The sequence below is a fragment of the Numida meleagris genome, chromosome 9 (assembly GCF_002078875.1).
Source record: "Numida meleagris isolate 19003 breed g44 Domestic line chromosome 9, NumMel1.0, whole genome shotgun sequence".
In the NCBI taxonomy this organism is placed as follows: Eukaryota; Metazoa; Chordata; class Aves; order Galliformes; family Numididae; genus Numida; species Numida meleagris.
The window spans coordinates 3504778-3521738 of record NC_034417.1 but is presented as its reverse complement, the minus strand read 5'-3'; the positions used below and the strand labels follow the sequence as shown (position 1 = coordinate 3521738).

The following is a 16961-nucleotide window of genomic DNA, read 5'->3' as shown; positions in this document are numbered from 1 at the left end:
TGAAAGTAATTTGATAAATTCAGCAGGTCAGATTGCAGAAAATACTTATTTATAGATATTTGCTCACTACAGGGGCTGGCTGTGTTTTAAGATGAAGGATAATCAGAAACTAAGTTATTTAATAGCTCTGAAATAGAAAACTTTTTGTACAGCTGTGCATACGTGAAATTTTTGAATGAGAAATCAATCCTTTCAACTGCCTCATATATCATAGAATCATTATGGTTGGAGAAGATCTCTAAGATCATCTAGTCCAACTATCCACCTACCACTAATGTTACCCACTAAAACACGTTCCTTATTACCACATCTACACGTTTCTTGAACACCTCCACAGATTGTGACTCCACTTCCCTCGGCAGCCCATTCCAGTGCCTGAAAACATGTCAGAGAAGAAATTTTTCCAAATATCCAGCCTGAACCTGTCCTGGCATAACTTGAGGCCAGTCCTTTTGTGACATATAGAATCATAGAATCCTTAGAGTTGGGAGGGACCTATCTGGGCAACCTGTTCCAATGCCTCACCACCCTCACTGTAAAATGACATATATGACATATATTTTTACAAATGCCTTAATTTTCTTGAAAGAAAGGAATTTTGGGATTGAGTTCTTAAAATACCCTTCTTACCGCAATTGACAGCCACTCTGGTTGTAACTCATCAGATGTCTGTTGGCTGATACTTTGTCCTTTTCATCCCCATGGACACTTCCCCACTCCTTCCATCCCTACTTTGTCATTCTTTAACAACATCTTGGTCACTTAAGGTGTATTTGGTTCCTTGTCATGTACATGTGTGTCTACAGAAGGAATTAAAACTTTAAGCTCTTGCTGGACAGTTTGATGGAAATAAATCTGCGCACATACTTCTAACGACCTTCTTGGTTGATATGTGGATGTTTACGCTGTTGTAGGGGTTTCAGTCTCTGGAGCTAAAAACCTGCTTGAATTTCTTAAGCAGAGATGATAAAGACTCATAGACTGTTGTTCACTGTGGGCAGAAGGAAATGCCTTTTACGCTACACAGTTCAAAATCTAGACTGTGTCTGTTTTAGTGGTTCATCTCAGTGTTGCTGTCAAATTTAGTTTCACATTTCATCTCAGTGGAGTCCTGTAATCTGTACCTAACTGTGCCATATAAAATGAGGTTGCCTGAGCTATCCGTCCTTCAGGTAGCAAATGGAGACTCAATTCATTTTTGGGAAGACTGGAAAGGTGATAGGACTGTATCTAGCTGGAGCAGCAGGTGAGGCAGAACATAATAAGGTGTAAGGGATCTTTTCTCTAAGCAGACATTGTCATTTAAATCTGCAATAACCAGAAGTGATTGGAATGATCATGAAGTCATAGGAAAAAGCTTTCATCAGCATCACCTGGATCACTGGCTGCTGTGTCCACAGATTATAAAATTTATTGACACACATTACTAAATTCCATAATGCCCCTTGCTATTTACTGGTGTCTCTGGCTTTATTGTCTTTAATGGTGACCAGATGGTCGTTTAGCCAAGAAGCTTTCCAATGATATCAACTTTGAGAAAGAAGGTAACTATACGCATGTGACTAAGCTGCCAGTATCCCTTCCCTTCAAACCGGTTAGTCTGGAATTTACAGCTCCACTTCCAGGGAACTGGGTTTTATTCTTGTGTCTGTCCATATTAGAGATTGTAACATAGCATGAATGAAGATATTGCCAACAAATATAAGCAGTTCTCTGTGTCTTTGAAACTTCCAAGTGCCACATTCTTAATTTCTTTGTTTTGGCATTCTTTGAAAATTGAGTTGCATGCATTGGTGAGAAAGCAGATAACATCTGAAAAGATAAAGATGGTAATGATGGGAGCAAGAAGCTAAGGTAGCCCCCACAAAGCCTAGATTCCAGAGCACCAAGGTAACTATGCAGAGCTTGATACAACACCTATTAGAGGACAGTGCAGGTCACAATACATTTCCACAGTTTCTTAGGGAAGCAAACTTTTTATGAGCTATGTTGCACTGAAGATGAGAGAACCACTTCTTTCTTATAGAACGGATTCAGGAATGGGCTGGTTCTGGGAGAATCTTTAACCCCATTTAGTTATTTATTACTAATTGAATAACCATGCAACCAATCATTTGTATTCACCACTGATCAGCTGTTAGTGAGTTTGATGGCTTGGCATCAGTCAATTAGCGAAACATTTTTCTTTCTGTTATGTGTGTTTGCGAAGGGAAGGACAAATAAATGAGCCAGCAAATAGCCCACGGTGAAAGAGGTTGGGTAGGAGATTAAGGGGTAGTGGATTATAGCACTGTATTTTTGTTTTGTGTTTGTATTGTGTTTTTAAGGAAAATCAGATTTTTTAAGAAGAAAATAAAATATTCTGTTTAATTTAAATCAATGAATAAATCTGCTTTTGCAGGAAGCGTTGATCTAGCACAACAGTACATGGCAATTGAGAGAAACGCCTTGGGCTATAAAAGTCTGCTTTCTTTTTTCAGCCACAGAAAATATAAAAAGAAAGCACAGCTGCCATTGTGAGAACTAACTTCAGATTTGAAAATGTTCCTGTTGTGAAATGCTAGTTACACAAGAAAAGAAATACATTTTTCATACTCTTAGAGTCAATTCTTCTACTGAAGTCCTTCTTACTAATGTTTAGGAAATCTAAACAACCTTCTGCAAGGACAGTAATGTGAGATGCTGATGTAAATGTGATATAAGCTATTTTTTCATTTTTCAAAATTAATCTTTACAAGTTTTGTACAACTCTGTTTCCATATATTTTCTCTCAAGTTACAGAGTATACAAATGCACAAATTTCCAGCACTCCTACCCTGCAAGTTGCATGGTTCTAATGTATCTGTTAGCATAGAATCCAGAAAAAATATTTTGCTTGGCCGATTCCTGTTCTTATTTTCCTTTTTCCCTTTTTCTTTTCCTAAACCAGCACTCCAGAGAGCACCAGTGGAATTTCCTGATGGCAGGGCAATATTATATCCCACTACGAGTGTTCCACATGTTCCTTATTAGATGAAAAACTTCTGCTGTCAAAAACAAATTTCCACCTGTTGCCTTTGAAAATGCTATCTCTTTTTGCCTGGCAAAAGAGACAGGGGCCCTACTTCATATTTCTTACAAAAATAGTGATTTGCACAGTGTGCACAGCCCATGGCTCTAAATCCTCATCTTTATAGACATCTGACTTCGGCATTCAGCTTTGGAGTGGTGATAGACTAAGAAAGTGTGTAGAGGTGTGACAGAAATGGGAGCAGCAAGCTTGCAGCATTTTATAGATCTAAAAAGCTCACAGTATCCTCTTGCTCTTTGCTGCGGTATGTGCTGCACCTTCCCCATGGGTGTAGGGGTGAGCTTGTTTCCGTTAAAAACACATTTAAATTGAACCTAAGAATCTTCTCTGCTCTTATTTTTGTAGCAGTCCTTATGAGATATCTTAGAAGAATCCTATCATATGCTCACTTAACATGAACATCAAGTAAGACACGTAAAACAAAAGGGATATACTTTGGTGACAAAAATCAACCCTTTGAGATAGATAGTCAAGTACTGTCTGCAGTAGCATTACTGAACTTTGATTTAGAGGACAGCAATAACAAATTTTTCAAACTTATGTAGTCACAGATTTCTAACAACTGGAATGTAGTGTATGTTTGTGTATAGAAGTTTGTACATATACAGATACGTATACATGGGTGAGGAGTGCTTTGAAAGTAATGCCTCCTGTTTTATTATGTAGGCCCATGACACCAGAAGCAGGTGTTGGTGATATAGCAGAGGAGATTGAGCCTTTCCATCAATGTTCTGGAAATATCCAGAGAAATGGATCGTTTGTATAAGGAAGGTCTATTCTAAAAGCCTCATTCCCTGAATATCAACTCAATAATGGCAAATGGGTTATCTGGAGTCACTGTCCACTGTCCTGAGATGTGTCACAATCCAGGAAGAGTTAAGCCTTTGTACCTGCCTAGCAGAGTATCAGCAGTAATCAAATAGACAAATACATAAACAGTAATATTGCAACTGCACCGGTCATGACCTTATAAAGTGATTAATTACTCGACTGATACTATTCTCAGCCTCTTTTTATTTTTGTTTTTATTTTTAATAAAGTCACAACTACCTAGGTATTTTAGAATATAACACTAGGTTGTTATTTCTGCTGTTTTGGGCTGAGTATAACTTTTAGTTCCCTCCGTGGTGGCAATAATTTTATACACTTTCACCCACGAGGGGCTACTTTTAGAACTTTATTTCTGAAAAGCCAGGCTAAAATTTCCCTTGGTCCTTTGGTTAAAGACTATACTAAAACATTCAAGGATGCTGTTATTTTTTTCTGTTTGAATGTCAGCAACGTGCTTGGTTTGATGCAGAGATGAGTGGGTTATACATTTCCTGCCTATGTCTCACTGCACTCTCTAAACACAATCATATTCTAAGATTCTGTGAAGTATGAAAGTCCTTCATCTACAAATGATCCTCATGCTATTCATTTCCAGTCATAGGGTCTGTTTAGCATCGTCAAAGCTGAGTTGAGAATTGGGCTTGAGAGACTGAAGTGACAGGCGTGATGTGATCATCTGAGCTGCATCATCCCCCAGTCGCTAGAGGTGGGAGGCAAAGGGACGAGGCCAGGCTCTTCTCGGTGGTGCGTAGCAACAGGACAAGGAGTAATGGCCTCAAACTTGAGCATATGAAGTTCCATACAAACATGCAGAAGAACTTTACAGTAAGGGTGATGTAGCACTGGAACAGGCTGCCCAGAAAGGTGGTGGAGTCTCCTTCTATGGAGATATTCAAGATCAGTGTGGACACCAACCTGTGCAACCTATTGTAGGGAGCCTGATGTAGCAGGGGGATTGTACTCAATGGTCCCTTCCAACACCTGCAATTCTGTGATTCTGTGATTCCAGTGGCCAAGATCACTCAGTATTCCCAACAGCATATACATCATTTCTGTTCTTGTTGATCACAAGTACTTTTCATAATGTTGAGAAGCAAATTTTTTCCATGTGCTAAATATATAAGATGTTCAAATGTTCCATGTTTAAATATATAATATCATGAAGTCCATGTCTTCAGACCAGCAGTAACATTGCCTGTACTTCTTTATTGATTACAGGGTTAAGAATATTGCAACAGACCTACTGAAGACCAAAACAGGCACATTTTTCCTGGCATTGGAAAAGAATAATCAGATTGTTCAGGACAGAGCTTCTACCTCAGAAGAGGAATAGACTGCTCACCTGCCTATGATGTAAGACATAATTATGCACTATTATACTTCATGCATTACTGTTTTGAGCAGGGAAGCTATTACGTCCTTTACCACAAAACATGGCAAAGTTTACAGTAGACTGACTAGCATTACTTTAATTTTGGGCCAAGTACAGCAATAATTTCACTTGTTTCCAGATTGATGCTGTGATAGATCAGATTCTGTATCACTGTTCTTAATTAATGCTCTAATCTCTTTTTCCTTGTTCAACTTTGTCTGCTACACTGATTTTGAGTCCAGGTTCAGGTAGTACTTGAAGTGGTGTAAGGCTTATTTTCTCGTTTCATCTTCTTTTCCTGAAACAGATGAAGATTAATCCTGGACAGGATCACTAGCTAGGGGAGAAGGCTAGATGTAATCTAAGGTTATCTTTGTGGTACAGAGTTCCTGTGTTTGCAGGCTGTGTGTTATGTAGGGCAGAACAGTCATTTAATGATGCAATTTAGACCTCAGTTACAGCCTGTGTGAGGCAGCTGTTGATGGTTCAACATTCTTTGCTTTGCACAGGTGCAATAGGGCATCTGCTCTTCAACTTGGATGCAGGAGCTTCTGCAAGGGAAAGTGATAAATTAGAAGAAATTCCGCAGGCTGACATCTGAAGTACCTTTACCTGGGAGCATCTTCAGTGCTCCTTTTCTCTTAGATTATTATGGCTATGATCAAGCTTAAAATGATAAAGGAAAAATTCTATCAATAACATTACAGTAACAGCCAAAATGCAAAACAAAACTCTACTTTTCTTGCGCCTCTCACTGTAAGTCTCTGAGTTGTGTCTGAGAGGGTTAGATATCTTCTATTGCCAGTTGAAGGACTTCTATGAAATGACCTTGCACCTATTTTAGGATCATCACTGTATTCAAGAAGCTGCAGCAATGTATCAGTGCAGGAATGAATGACAAATCTACCAAACACTTAACTTCCTAATGCTGACCTTGGCTGTCTTGTCCCACAAATCTCTTCCACAACACAGTGACAAAGAACTTTTTTTCTGCCATTTTAGCAGTCTGTGATCCTCAGGAACACAGGTTTGAAAAGAAACAATTTTCAAAAAACAGAGACTAAAAATAGCAAGACGGTCCTTGTGCTTCTTAATCAAGTGGGTTAGCACAGCATGAAAGGAATCCTGTCTCTCAGAGCAGGTTGCTGGCCCTTGCTATTATAGTGATTGCTCTGAACATCCTAACGTTGCGTGCTTTCAGCTTGGTAGGCCTTTTGTGAGATTAGCTCAGTTTTTCTGCCTTATCCATAGGTGAAACTCCTTGTGTGTCAGTAAGTACAGATTTTATTTAAATATATGAATGTTCTGGAATCCATAACTCGTGCAGTAGGTGTGACAAAAAAATCAGGCTAAGGAATCACAGAATTGCAGGAGTTAGAAGGGACCTCAAAAGATCATTGATGGAGTCCAACCCTCCTGCTAAAGCAGATTCCCTACAGTAGTAATTTACATCTGATGAATTTCCTGTTTTCTCACTCTTGATCTTTTAGTGCTGCTCCAACCAGAAGTTCTCTTGCATGTAATCAGTAACTTTGAAAGGAGAGGTTTATGTTACTCTGACAGTGAGCCAGACAGTGTCTGTGTTGTGAGTCCCATCCACAGTGAAACATTATTGTTTGTCGTTGTAAAAAGAACAGACTTTAGTCTTGTTCCCAGTGCTCATTTGCAGCTGTCAAATTTATTCTGCCCTGCCGTCTTAAATAATTCCAATAAAATGTAATAACATAGCTTGAAAATGGCAAAGGTCATAGCGGGATTTTTGTTTGTTGTTTTGCTGGTGGTGGTTTTTTATAAGAGTATCTAGTTCCATCTCTTGGGAGGTTATTAAAAAAAATTAACAATAACCTTGAAAATAGAAAGGGACCACTTGTACAATGAAAAGCAAATTATTTATTGCAAAAATACTACCAACATTTGTATGATCCGGGATACGCTGGAAAGGGAAGTTAAAGACACGCGTTATCCTTCTCTCTTGGTTTTTCCTACTTTACTGTAACAGTGATTTATGTATCTGCTGTCTTAGTCACAAATGGGAAAAAATGGATTAGGGCAAGATATCACATGGCAGAAAATCAGTTCTCCTACTGCAGTTACTCCTGTATGCAGGCAGAACCTTGGGCCAGAGTCTTGCCAACTTCTCACCCAGAGGATTATGTAGCACTGCAGCACCACATGTCCATGCCAGTCTTAAGCAGACTTTGCAGTCAAATGTAAGTCTAGGGATTTGATTCCCACACATTGCCAAGAAGCTTACACACATGCCGTTAGTGACTGCAAATATATTTTGAAGCTTTCTACTGTCAGGAATACTTGGGAAGGAATACCTGTCTTGAAATCTGTTGGGTTTTACGATAATCAATTCTAATAATAATGGGTACTATCTGTTAGTACCTTGAAGCAGTGAACTGAAAGCATGCCCTATAATGAATAAAAACTTAGTTGGAAATAATTCTTTTGTTCTCACATGGGTTCGCTGTCATCTCCTGAAATGTTATTAATTTCCTTTTGGAAATTGCTACAACAATCAAAGCTTGATATTTTTGCCAGGCATTTGGTTTGAATAAACAGCTGTATTGATTTACAGAGATGCTGGGCCTCGTGCCAGTTGTTTATTTGCACTGCCACTATGAGTATGAAGGGATACCTGACACAATGTGCCCTTGACTAAGCCATATCTTGTCTGATACATCCTACTGTATTCATTTTCTTTCTGTTTGTGAAAGCTGGCTGACTATTAAAGAATGTAATGATTTATGGTGTGAAAGCTGGAAGTGGCCAGCTAGTTCTTGGCTTGGTTCTTTTCATCCCAAACCCACATGTTTCTCAGTCCCCCTGGGGATCCCAGCGTTTCCTTCCAAGCTGTTTTAAGCATGAATCTGCTTCTCAATCTCTGCTCTTTAGATTTTAAAAAAGAAAATGCCTAGAAAATGCCTTTCTTGGAGACATTCCTTCAAGAATCTAGATGAGAGCAGAAAATATAATTAGAATGGAAGGCTCTGACTGAAGATTTAGTACCTCTTTCCTTAAGCAATTTTGACACTAAGAGTAGTTACAGTACAGTAGTACAGGGCAATACTGGCTGTAAAATCTATTTAGAAGCTAGCCGAATACATGAGATGTGCCAACAGTACTATCAAGCTAGCTCAATTGTGTTTGTGGGATGTGATGCCACAAGAATGATGGTAGCATAGCCCAGAGGCTTTCTCCTGCCAGAAAGGCAGCGAGCTTTCAGTGCATCAAACAAGACATCCCAAGAAACGGCCTGATCATTTCTGAGACCCCTCAGCACTTTAAAACGCAGTCTGTGAATGAACAAACAGCTGGTTTTGGACATAGATGGGCATCAGAGAGGTATGGTACATGGAAGCTCCTGAGGAAGAACTGCATTTTAATTTCTTCTGTTTGTTGTGAGTCAGCATGTGTAAGTGCAGAAAGTAGCATCTGTTGACTATAGTGGCAACTGTCTCTTTAGAAAACAAGTAACCTGATGAGCTAAATGCTGTAATGCAAATGTGATCTTACACTGACTTCCAGTAAATTCTGGCATATGTTCAGTTAGTAAAGGGAAATAAATATATTCTAGCAGTCTTGTGAATAACAGTCAGGATTAATGTCAGATTGCTAAGTTTTGTGATTAGTTAGTTGATGCTGCACTTGGAACTTTCTTTGTTTCACTCATTGGGATCTTTCAGATGCTTCAGATGTGCAGGTCTGGCCATCTGCAGAACCTTGCAGAATTTCCCAGAAGTGACAGTGTCTAAAGCGGCATCACCCTTTGTACTTTTGTCAGCTGATCCAGAAGTTGATTTTGAAGGTAGACAGTGCTCTTTGCTACTCTGCCAGTGGAAATCCTCAATCTAGCTGGCATGTTTTTCAATTGCTTCTGACACTAAAATACAATAGAAAAGGGAATTGCTCTAGAAGCCTTGATGTTTTCCAGGATCTGGGCTAGCATTCCTTGACTTCTAATTCTTGAGTAACTGTACTGCAAATGTATCCATACTTCAGAGAGGGCAGAATGTGACATAGCAGTGATACAACCATCATTCTCCCCATACTTTTATACAGTTAATTTCCGCTAGTTTTATTCTAGGAAACATCATAGAGATACTAAGTGCTTGGAACAAGTCCTAGGCTATCAGCTTTGCTGTGAGCTTTGCAGCTGAATTCTCTTGTTAAAAATCACAGTGGAAGAGCAATAAAATCCTCCACGTAGAAATTGTCACTTGATCCTTTTGTCATTCACTGGTGAACTCTGTAGCTGTAAATGTCCAATACAATTTGTCTGCCCTTTCTACTGTGTGAATCTCCTGTCCTTTAGAGACCTAGGCATCCAAACATTTTGTATGCAAGAAAATTTTGTGTATTGCTCCTCAAAATTAATGATGTCCAGCTTTTCAGCCAAGACCCCCAAGTCCTTCTCCTCAGGACTGCTCTCAGTGAGTTTTCCCAGTCTGTAGACACACTTGGGATTGCCTCAAACCAAGTGCAATGCCTTGCACTTGGCCCTGTTGAACCTAATTAGGTTTACATGGGCCCACTGGATGCGGATAAGACTCACCTGTACCATGCAGTATAACAGCTTGTCCTCAGATGTTTATCTGAACAATGGCCTAAGACACGGATGGAGTAAGCAATAGAGTAGCGGCTCACCAATACAAATTTCAGGATGGTTAATATTGTAATTTTGAATAACATTTTTATATTGGTATTCATGACAGACAATTTTATGCCATTCTTTATTCCCAGTTCATATTCTGGATTTAATCTGAAATAATCTCTAGGTGGTGTAAATATTTTATGTACCATGGGAGCATTGTGATCATTTGCTCACTGTGCTTGAAAAGCCACCTCCCATTTTTAAAGAGGCCCTATATATATTTTAATAAAGACATGAAAATGTCATAGCAGGATTGTGAGTCTGTAGGCTGGTAGGGTTTTGCTGTTCCACTAACAACATGCCTTTACCCTTTTTCTTTGTAGAAGCAGGGAAAAAAAATCTTTTACAAATATTCTAATACCCTCTGCTTCCCCCCAGACTTCATCAGTGTTATACTCTTCATATATATGCTTTTCTGGTCAGCAAATGCAGTTTGCTGCAATGATGGTGGAAGAGTTGAGTACTCTCTTCCAACCTTGAGCCTAACGTTCTCTCCCTATTAGTGGATGCCTGGAAGAAAGCAGAACGAGGTGCATTTGTAGAGATAGTTACTCGGGTATTTCCCCATCTCTATCTAATCTGTGGTTTAGACATCATCTGAATTAAAGATGGTGCTTTTATGTTTACTAACAATGGGTTATTTTTTCCCATGAGTTTGCATAGTTGGTTTTCAACCCTTAAATATATGCCCTCCAGACCACGTGGCAATGAGTTCAACACTGTACCTCCATGCTGCCTGAAGATCTGAGCCATGAACAGTATACAAATCTTTCTTGATCCTCACTTTCCAATGTCTTATTTTGCATCACAATGAATTTGCTTTAATTTCCTTGGTCAGACTGAGACCCTGTTGCTGGGAAAAGGAATACCACAGCTTTTCCTTCCATTGGCAAACAGTAGACAGATTGAAGCAGCAGTTGTGGTCTTACATACGCAGAGCTCAAATAAAGACTGACAGCAAGCAGGAGGGAACACCTGTGCAGGGATGCAGCAGAGTCATGGCATGACAAAGAAAGCTATGTGCTATGGCATCACATACTATGAGTACTGAGTACATTGTACGCTGAACTGGATCTGGTCAGCATGCTGACAAATATGAGAATGTAGCAGTGCTCTACGGTACTTGTGTTAATTGGAAAACAACAGGAAGACCTGTCACTGTGATAAGAAAATGAGGATAAATTTGAACTGTTCTTCTGTAATCTGTAGTTTCTTTCATTTTGCTTAGTGTCTCCTTCAGGTAAGTGCAGGGCAATATGCAAATGCATGTTCTGTTTTCTGGTTGTTGGTTTTGTCTGTTGGTTTTTGTTTTTTTTTTTAAGTTATTTTGCAAACTTCCTTCTCTTGCCTACCCCAGACCACCACTGGTCTAGGGAGTACAGGTGAAAAAGCACTGGTATAAAAGTGTGTTTCTTGTAAAGCAAAAAAAGCAAACATGATAAGCAATAGAAAAATTGTATGCTCCTGAGATATATAATAATGTGGTTTCTGTCCCTTTGATTTTTTTAGGATTAACTTATGCATTTCTGATCATCTACATGATGCCATAATCCTTGAGTCTCTCTAACTACTTACAAATTGTATTTCGGAATGGAGCCTGAAAACAGAGGGGTCTTCCACATCCAGGTATGAGCTTTTTTTTAATGCTGACATTGCTCATTTACCCCAGTTTTGTCACAGGCAGCAAATGCTGTACACTGTCTTACACAGATCAAAATCTTGACAGCTGATCCAAAAGATCCAGGTTTTCTAACTTATCTCTCCAGATAAAGATCTCATTCTTAGGTTAGTGGGCAGCTAGGGAATCTTGACAGAGTAACAGAACAAATATGCCAAAAGATAAGTAATTATCCTCAAAGAAATGAATAGCTTGTAAGTTGATTAAGTATGTCAAAAGGATTAAGTAATGCCTTGTTTACCACCACAATCATGTTTCTATATTGCTGACACTGAATTTAGAGGCTAATTAGTCAAGCACCAAATCATAGTTTTTCTAAGAGTGAATGAATGAACCTTTTTTAGCTTCAAGATAATCCAGTTGAACAGATGCTTCTATCAGAGACATTTTAATTAGACTTAAAAATCTGTCTAAATTCTCTCCCTCTCTTCTGACCCTGTATAAAATGGAATCTGCATTGTGGTCTTCAATGTACAGTTGTGTTCCCAGCTTTATCCCCCCTTTCTAAGGCTTGAAAAAGGAAAATAGTGCACTTAACAAGTTGGCATCAGCAACAAACTACTTGGGATGGTTTTTTTTCTATGATGGATTTGTGCAATTATTTTTAATAGTTGTGCCACTAGTGTCTTCTGCTGTATTTTGAGAAATCATTTGGTGACTGAAATGTAAGCATTAAGCACTGAAAAAATGTGGCCTCAGTAAACTGTACATGTAATTTTTGCTTTCTGTTTTGCATGTAGATCTCATCAAGAACATGGCCAATATCCTCATGTATTTGTGTTACATACTTGTAAAGGAGTTTTCTTGTTTGTCTGATGCAGAGTGCATTCCTTAGACAAAAACAAGGGCCCATAGGGAGCTGACTGACACCTCTGACCCTTGGTGAGCAGGCTGAGGTCATTCTAGGGGTTGTGTTTTGATCTGCTCCTTTAGATCAGTGCTGAGTGGAGGGGATTAAGAGATTGTTTTTCGCAGTCAGTGCAAGGGGTCCGCTACTGAGCACAGCATTGAAAAGAATGTTAGTCATTCCCCCGACTGCTGTGGGAAATTCACAGGATCACTGCATCAACTGCTGGGATTGCTAGAGAGTCTTAAGATAGAAGGAGCCACTGCCAAGATGTATCTTATCTACCTGTGATGTTTCTACAGAAGACGCTGTCTTACAGCATATTGATTTAAGATGTGTAATTCATGGAGGATTGACATATTTGCTATATTTTTTCCAAGTGATTTATCCAGTAATCTTAAATTTAGATTAAAAGAAAAATGTAAAGCATTTCATCCCAAGTTTTTTTCTTGCCATTCTTTTTGCCCACATGAAACTTCATTTATGGCTCTCTGGATCACAGCATTTAAAGGAAAAGCAGCTTGCCCTATAAATTGCTATCAGTCCCAAAGCTTGCCCTAACCAACTACTTAACAAAATTATGTGCTTGAGAGTCACTTCACTCAACCTACCAGTGTTAAAAAGCAGTATCAACGTGTGGTTTGGGCTTGAATAAAATCAGTGCAGTGAGAACAGTTCTCCTGGGGCACAACTTAGAGCCCAGGCTCTGGCATTGTTCACTACACATTGGCAGCTGAGTTCAAAAATGTGTTCTTTCTTCCTAAATTCAGCCTAATGCAAAGGACACACCCCCACAGCATGATGCAATGCAGCCACAGGAAAACTGTACTCCTCCCAAGCATTTAGCTGTGGTGAGAAGCACAGTTTATTAGACAGTGATTTCAGAACAATGCAAGTTTTCCTACTTCCAAGAAGAAAAAGGGGAAGGTGTTAGAAAAGATAAAGTTATTAGGGGCCTATGCTGCTGCCTGTCACCACAGAATGTAAACATGTTCCTTATAAACTAACTTTGCCATTGTAGAGTATCTGTTACATCAAGGGAGTATTCTCTTTCTTCCCTTCACATAGTTATAAATGGGAAATATATATCAGGTAATAAATTGGTAGCTTATGCATTTGAAGAATTACTATATTGGGCTCATTGTGCTTTTTTTGATCAACTAGCATGCCTTAGCCAAGGAGTACTGTTCTTTAACTGTTTCCTCTTTCCACATCTCTGACTGAATTGCTACTTCGCAGTTCGTTAATGCGGAAAAAACTAATCGCTGCTGCTTGTTTCCACATTGGTTCTAATCTTACAGTAGTGAAAGTCTGAAGTATGAGATGAAGTTATGAAGTTATTTTATATTTTGCTTGCATCTTGAACAGATGGATGGCACCACCTGCCCAGGCTAGAGAACCTTTTTTTTTTTCCCTCCCTCTTATGATTTCAAAATGAAGCCACATAAAACCAACCCCAAATACCTGTCTGCTGACCAGAGCTGTTAAGTTCTGGTGCCAGGAAAATGAGCCTGGCCTGACTGGACTAATTAAGTTGGCCAAGGCACTTGAGGATAGCTCAATGTTGAGCTTCAGTGGGAAAGGCAGGGAGAAAAACTAACTTCTTATATATGCACATATTAAAGGAAACCAGCTGCTCGAAAAACTTGGTGAGTAAATGGCACCACAGGCTGTCTGCTAAGGGAGCAGTGTCTGGAATTTAATGGGGATGACTTTAAATGGCAGTCCTCAAAGAACAGAAGGATTGATTCCTCACTGCTCGCCCTTTATTATCAAAATCAGTTTCACCTTAGCTTCTAAGAAATGGTACTTTTAGTTTCTGAAACTGTTTGTAAGACTGTTAAAGGGATTATTGGACCATCCTAGTACAAGTTATCCTCATGGGCAGATCTAAGTGTTAAATACCTTCTTCCGTTTACAAGCAGTTGAGCTGTACTAGTTTGACACTACAGTTGTTACTATTGCTGCTAATTTTGTGTGCTTTGTTGAATATGCTCCACTTTTAACGCTTTTCTGTTTCTACAGAAACAAAGCAATGGTTGAATAAATGGAACTGTCAGCAACTATGAAGCTGAAATTCCATATCTTCCTTCCTTGACATGCCTTGAGGGTTCTAAGATACTTCAAGAGATACTGAATGTGACAAACAGAAGTGTAAGCTACCTGCTATTTGTTGCTAGTGCTGATAACTCCACCTTCTGACTGAAGTTCAGTGTGAGTAACCATAATTTTCCTACCTAAAATTTCTCTATGTTTTCAGTTGACCGTGTTCGTTACACTCTGAGTTAAAACTGTGCAGTTTAGCAGTTGTCAAATGGCGGGGGCCAACTCTTAGCTCTGTTCTGGATGAGCAACTGTCTCTTGGAAAAAGGAAAGAGGGAACGTTTATTGCAATAAATTTAGTTTGTAGGGCTGTTCCGTAGAGCCCTTCATAGAATCCACTACACATGTTCACTGCAATGAGAAAGAAATACAGTGGGTTGCAGGTAGCTGAAATTTGTAATGTGATCGATTGCCATGAGGAAGCAACCTTACTGGACTTAGGGTTTCATCTCAGTTTGTCTTACAGCAGTTTTGTTTTTCTTTGTCCTGAGCTCCTCCTACATGAATGTTGTACTGTCAAGTACTTAAAAAGAAAAGTGGTTTTTCACTGCATCAAAAATGAGTATGAGATAAAGAAGAATGGATCTTTTTCTATATTGTATGATTTTTTTCTGTATCTGACTGTTGTCTTTATCTAAATAAGGCAGTCGGGAAAGCAAAGTAGGGAATTAATAGTATCTCTAGGAAGAGATGTTCCAGCCGTTGGATCACTATTTTCATATTTAGGAGACCAGAGTATAAGTCTGTTCTTTCATGAGTATGCCTACAGTAGCTAAGTGGTTTCACCTTTCTGTGCTTCAGCTCCGCAGTTCTGCAGTAGGGCTAATAACATTGCCTCATTACAGCTTGCTGTAGTGAATACCAGCTTGCTGTGATTTGAAGGAGATATCCACTGGGTGGGAATCATTGCAGCTGTGGCACTTAATTTTTATTTCTTAAGGCACTGGGCAGTGGCTCTAGCAAAGGCTGTGACACTTTATTCCACACTTCACTCAATGAACTCTCACTTAACTGCTCAGACAGGATGCAGGACAGAGAAAAAGTCCCAAGCTGTTGTGGTATTTTTTTTAAGAGACTGGTGAAGGAGTTAGTGTGCATTTGGAGTAGAATGGTAGGGTGTTTGTTTTTTGCTTGTTATTCCCCCTCCTCCACAGAAGATACTGAAGATTATTTGCGTGTATGTATACAGTGGGAGAAGATGCCCAGCTGAGTTCCAAGTGTGAATGAAACAGAGCTTGCACAGTTCAAAGCTGACAGAGCCTCAAATACTTGCTCCTAGGGGAAAACAAAAAAAAAAAAACCCACTTCCTTTATTTTTTCCTTTACTAAAAAAAAAAAAAAAAATTAAAATCCCTCATCTTCCTTTTAAAAAGTGCATGCATTTAAATCATTTAAATCAGTACACTTCCTTCAGGAGAGGAAGAGAGGGATATTCCTTTTCCCAAAGCCTGTTTTTAATCATCGGGTGAATTTTGAGACAATCTCTGAACGTTCAGCGCTTGTGGTCAGTTTTCCCCGCCCAAAATGCTAGTGGTTTTTGCAGACATTCCATAAACACAGGAAGCTTTGACTGTGTCTCTAGCAGATAGAGAGACAGAAATGCAAAATGTCCACAACATAAGGCTAAGTCTAAACTTGACATGCCAGCTCAGAACAATGATTTATGTAGTCCAGAAGTCTGTCTCTGAGAGTCAGAGACAGATGTTTCAAAAAGAATACTGAATATTCATAAAGCACAATTCTGACATAACCTGCCTATGTTCTTTTTTAACCTTTTTTTTTTTTTTTTTAAATTACTGAATTCCTCCCTGAACTGTGGAGCTATATACTCTGTTTTGAGTCTATATTTTAAATTTGCTTCTTTGAAGAGGGGAAAGGGGCAACATGGAAGGCTGCAAAAGTGTGCTGTGCAAAATTCCCTTGGTGTTTTGGATTCTTGATGATCTCATGGCCATTTGGTCCTAATTTGTATCTGCTGTGTATTTAGCCTTAATTATACCTGCAGAAGTTTCATGGATTAAACTTATTTTATCCAAGTTTTCTTTTCATCCATTTTAGGGCTCCTAGCTTCCAGCACCTTACATAACGTCTGATTTTCCTTTTAACATGGGAATAGCCAAAAAGAAATTCCTATCTTTTTTTTCCCACACCATTTATTGTTTTTATATAATCTAGTTGTTGTTAATCTCCTTTCTAAAACAGTTCCTTTCATCCGTGCTTTTTTCAAAGGGAAATCTTTCCTTTAGTTCGTTTCCTCACCAGTCTCTCCTCAGCTTCGCTTTTGCCCACTAAAACAGGTGAAGGCACCCCTTTCACTTTAGAATAGCATTTTAATTTTATAATATTCTTTTCCATTTGAGTTTTAACCTTTTTGACCTCATCAGCTGCGTGAAGAATGAT

General features: G+C 39.0%; 1 long non-coding RNA gene across 2 annotated transcripts in view; it reads left to right on the top strand.

Annotated features, from left to right (window-relative positions):
* LOC110403642 overlaps positions 1–16961 on the top strand; it is a 44975-nt gene that overhangs the window by 14581 nt on the left and 13433 nt on the right. The window contains exons 2-4 of one of the 2 annotated variants that reach the window (XR_002441773.1): positions 5120–5254; positions 11443–11559; positions 14484–14672. This is a non-coding gene — a long non-coding RNA (uncharacterized LOC110403642). Of the gene's footprint in view, positions 1–5119; positions 5255–11442; positions 11560–14483; positions 15855–16961 lie in introns of those variants that run through there. The other variant, XR_002441772.1, reaches the window with a different exon arrangement.